The following is a 5540-nucleotide window of genomic DNA, read 5'->3' on the forward strand; positions in this document are numbered from 1 at the left end:
TATAGAAGCTAGTGGTGACGATAAAGTTGCCTAACAGAGTATATTATAAGAAGGGACCAGGGTTATCTTTCTTCCATCTCTGTAGCCACTATGTGCCCACAGAATGCCCAGCTTCCAAGAGAATCTTAAAGTCAGCTAAAGTTCTCCAGGTCTGTCTCCAAGCATAGCAGAGGAAGGGGGAAGGAGCTGCAGTGCTGCACACACAGCCTACACTTGTGAAAAGGAAGTCAGTGTAGCCTTGAGACTCCTGGGTTCACAATAATAGGAACCATCAGGGGAGGCTTCTCCTAGGCCTCTGTTACCCTCTTCTACATGAGAAAGGTAAAGGCCTGGAGGCATGCTGGAAGCCCTGGACATCCTCTTTTTTTTTTTTCTTTTCTGTTGTTGTTGTTGTTTTTGTTTTTTGAGACAGGGTCTCTCTGTGTAGCCTTGACTGTCCTGGACTCACTTTGTAGACCACGCTGGCCTTGAACTCTCAGCAATCCACCTGCCTCTGCCTCCTGAGTGCTGGGATTAAAGGCGTGCGCCGCCACAGCCCGGCCCTGGACATCCTGTTTAACCTGAGTTCCACATAGTACCTTTCCGGGCCTCAAAAAGCTGGGGGCATGGAGTTAGTGGTCTAGTTCATTTTCTACCTAACAGCACTCGCTTTCTGTTTGAGGAAGGACACTGCGGGAAAGGGCCTTTACAGCTTCATGACAGGTTGTCCTGAGCCCAGGGCAGGGGTCCTCCCCACTAGCTAGCCAAGGCAAGACAAAACGACAACAACATAGTCTGTGTGCTTTGCGAGCCTTTCTTGGAATGTAGCTTCCACACAGCACAAGGCTCTGGAAATGTGTCTCTTTGAGCAAGTCTTCCGTCACCGAGATACCAAGGCCCATCTGGTCACACGCTTTTGTTGTTTACCCTTTCTTTAACCATTTCGAGAAAGTGCATTTATGGTACCATTCTGAGAGCTTTGCCCTGTTAGCTTGCACACCCCTTAAATAATGTGATTCTTATAGATAAGGGGCAGAATAAGTAGTTAGGTTAACCCCAAGGTCGCATGACTAGTCCATGGCAGAGCTGGGATTTGAACAGCTGTGTTAAGACTCTAGAGTTGAGGGTTTCCATTGACAGACCCTCCTGCCCATCTGAATGAAAACGAAGACCCAGGGAGTAAAAATAAGTCATAAATGGGAGGGAGGTCCCACTCTCCCCCAGGACAACCAATCTGTATCCTAGGAGAAACTGCTGCTAACAGCTTCTGGAAAAATACACATCTGTGCACACAAGCACACATCTCAATTTATAAACTGTATCTCCAACCCTTTTTATAGAAGAAACAGACACATTTAACACCGACCCTGCACTTTGTTTTCTTATTTGACACTATGTCTCTGAACATCTTCCATATCAAGACACACAGGTCTACTTCACAGGGGCGTGTGACGAGCACTCATTGTAAAGAAGCAGCTCCCAACACAGTGTACTTCCTATCCATGCTCTTTTATAAGTAAATCCACCCTGGGCATCTTCATAATTACATCCTCATCCATACAGACTCCCTTCAGAGTGAGTGTGGAGGATGAGAACAGCTGCCTGCATTTAAAACCCTGTTCCATGTTGCCAAGTTGTACAAGATAAGCACATATCCATGTATGTGAGTTATAAATAGCATCTGACTCTGAAGACTCAGACTCACTAAGTGACATTTATCTGTATGGAATTCTAAGGCATCAGTAGAGAGGATGGCTGCTTTCTAATGATCCCAACTAGTCAAGATGTCGCAGTGTGACTCTTCCTCACACCCTGGAATAATCACGCGGCCAGGAAGGACTAGCTTTACATTTCTATCCGAAGCTCCTATAAAACAAACAGCCACACAAGAATCTCCTTCCAGGACTTAGGAGCAGAAGAAGTTCGAGCGTTTTTCAGCCCTGTCTATCACCCCTTTGCTTTGGCTTCCAAGGTGCTCAACATTACGTGTGCCACAGGATCGCAACATGGATATTAACCAATGAAGAAGGAGCGCCTGTATCTTTATGTTTACTTCTACTTATCTTTTAATGGCCTAACTGCATGTCTGCATCCTATGCTGTGAAGGCCTGGAATCTATTTTGGAAGTTGGTGATACATGCTGAATAAAATATAAACGACCTTAGCGTAATCAAGAGCTCAGGCAACGTGGCTGAGGTGAGGAGAGGCGACGGTGAGCGCTTCTGCCCCTTTCCCACTGAACACATGTTGATTCTCATTATGCTTAAAAATTAGACTTCAGTGGAAGCAAATTAGGAACATTTCACTTGGATTCCCCACTTTGCACGTAGACGGCCGTAGACGGCAGGAGCCAGAACCTCTGGGTAGACAGAGCCCTTCGAGTTCCCTGAACAAGCACACGCTACAGAGGAAGTCCAAAGAGGAAACTCAAGGTCCAGAAAGGTGAGTTGACTTACCTGAGGCCACTGCTCTAGGACATGACAGAGGCAGAACTAGGACGTGGGTCGCTTGAGGTCCAGGCCAAGGTGCTCTCTCATTGCATAACACACAATGCAGGTGCCTTGGGGTGGCAGGAGAGAGAAGAAGGTGACCCCACAGCCCCTAGCAACAAAAACAACAGAAAGGACTTGAGGCACTCATAAATAATTAAGCAATTAGCTGCAGCAGTGACTCCCCTCCCCTCCAGTATCCAGTCACCAAGGCAACTTGGGCAGGGTGCCTGCTGGTTGCCTGGTAACAGTGTGGTCTGTTCCCCTGACATGCTCCCCTAGGCATCAAAGGATTTGAAAACGGGGAAGAACCTTCAACAGGGACCAGCATTCCAACCCCTTCATTTTCCAAATGAGGAAATGGAGGCCCAGAGAAGCTGGGTAACTTGCCCAAGGTCACACAGCTACTCAGAGGTGCAGTCGGGCTCCATTTCCATTCGCCTTTCATTAGTGTACCAGGGATGCCCCAGGAGGACTACAGATGAGAGAGACGCTCTCTCTATGGTTCCTAGAAGAACAAGAGAGTCAAAGCCAGTGAGCAAGCAAGCAAGAGACAGAGACCTTGAGTGCTCATGTGCAATTAGCAGGAGCTGGTAATCCCATCAGCCCAACTTTCATCATCACCATGGCAACATGGGTGAGGCGGGTGCTGGTTGCCTAGTAACAAGTGGTCCTCTCTCTTCCACTCATATCCGGCTCCCTGGGAGGCACAGAAACAGTAGAATGTTGGAGTTGGAAGGGAAGGCAAGGATGCTAACTCAGTCCCCTCCTTTAAATAATGAATGATGCATGAAAAGACTATGCCAGTCATATAGTTCAGCGCAAACTACTGTCATTCCCTTCGTTTAAGCACTCTTAGAGCACAGGGAAGCAAACCTTTTACTCTAAAGTCAGAAAGAACATGGGTATAAATGTCTGGTGCTTTCTTTGGGAGGAGATGGTTCCAGGTAAACTTTGAGTCTCTAAAGCCAGAAATTCCAGACACAGGTACCAAGGTTCCACACGTGAGCAATGGGCATTCCAGCAGCCCAGATTCCACAAGCTATCATCAATTGAGAAAAAGTGCACATGTCACAAAGATGCTGCCAATGTTCCATCCAGTGCATGCTTGCATATCCGCTATGCAAATGCCACCAAATTGCGATCACCAGTGAACATAGAAAGGAGGAATCTGTGCTGCAGTAACCAGGGGGTGTGTAAGACACGCCTAGATCTGGAGTCACATGCTAGTTGTTTGTTGGATGGATGCAGGCCCTCACTGGCAATATGCTGTTTACATTGCTGGGCTCCTTCTCTGAGGCTGAGAAGTTTCCTGTTTACAGCTAGTGGTGCTATAAATACACCAGCCTGCCTGTCTTCCACCTAGGAACTCCAAGGAAAAAGTATGTCTGTGGCCACTAGGTGGCAGAGCCCAGACTCTCTAGTCTCAGGGTGCTGGAAGGCACAAACCTGGGGCACATACCTGCATAAGCCTCCAACAAAGCCACTGTTTACAGTTGCTCAGTCCTGAAGCCTTGGCTTGGAAGAGTAGGGGCTGTGGTGGGGAGGTGGACAAGAAACTAGTCTAGGACTCTAGTGGGGTGAGGGGAGACTGTAATGTGCTTTAGCGGCTCTTGCTTTGCCTAAGTCCGAACCAGGCTTTAATTACAATCCATGGACATTAAAATTGCTGAGCCGCATATTCCTCACCCAAGACAAGGAGATGGTAACATTAGCTCCCTTTGGCATGACTGCCCTCTTTTATAAGCTGCACTCAGTAAAATCTCAACCAGTGTTACCCATCCAGGTTCTGAAGGTTCCTGAGGGTCTGATTCTGAGCTGCAAATGAAGAGAGGTAAAGGAAATTGTACCAAACAAGCATTTGCCCTGTGGAGCCTGAAGAAGCATTTGCCATGAAGTCCCTGAGAGCATTGGTCACTGAGAGCAGAAAATGTGGCATCGAAGCTAGGGCATTTTGAACTCCATAGCCACTCACCTGCCAGCTGTGGGCCTTGCTCTGTCTTCCCCACATCTGTGTATTTGGTCTTCCTTTTTTCTCTAGGATGCCACTCACTCCTGCTCCATATTTTTTTGACTGTCATCATAGGACGTCATGGGCCGATACTACACCCCCTTAGCCAGCCTCCCTACCTTTAACCCCTGTCTGAACAGCTGACACAGCAACCTAGAGCCAAACCTCCAAACACTGATCCTATCATACCGTAGAGCTCTCCAGACTCCTTATCATGCTCAGGACAGACTACACTCTTTCTAGGACCCAATAGGACCTAAGTTCTTTGTGCCTGTTCATCACAGAGCTGCGTTATTTCCTGTCCCCAGAACTGCCCTAGGGCCACAGGACATCTGTACACCTGTCCCTCTCTTGACCCACCAGTCCCTCTGCTCCTCATAGCTGGCCCTGTCTCTCACCCCAAGCCTTCACTTAAATGTAGAATGTTTCCTTTTCTTTTCTTTCTTTCTCCTTTTTCCTTTCTTTCTTTCTTTCTTTCTTTTTTTGTTTGTTTTTGAGACAAGGTTTCTCTGTGTAGCCTTGGCTGTCCTGGACTCACTTTGTAGACCAGGCTGGCCTCAAACTCACAGCGATCTGCCTGCTTCTGCCTCCCGAGTGCTGGGATTAAAGGCGTGCGTCACCACGGCCAGCTAGAATGTTTCTTTCAGAGCCCATGTCACAAGCTTTGGGAATCTACAGTGCACTCCCCTACCCCACTGGAATATATGTTCCTAGAGGGGAAAGCTGGGACCCTCCTCCTGTCTATGTCCCAGCACCCTGCACAGGTCTGCCACCTGCTGGCATCACCAAGACTTGGGTAAGGAACTGAAAAAGGTTCACAAAGTGTGCTGACTGCCTGACTTTGACTGTCCACCCTTCCCACTTGTCCATGCGCCATGGACAGCATGTTGGTCTCCTACAATATGCTTTGTTTTAGTCCTTCTTTATTTAAGGCCCCAAATGGCTGTCTCTCACAGGCTGAGGTCTCAGTTCTCCAGTCTAGCATCTGAATCCTTCACACCTCCTCCCACCTTTCCAAATTCAGTTGCAAGTCTATTTCCAAATGTATGTGGATATATACA

Source organism: Acomys russatus, chromosome 13, assembly GCF_903995435.1.
Source record: "Acomys russatus chromosome 13, mAcoRus1.1, whole genome shotgun sequence".
Lineage (NCBI taxonomy): Eukaryota > Metazoa > Chordata > Mammalia > Rodentia > Muridae > Acomys > Acomys russatus.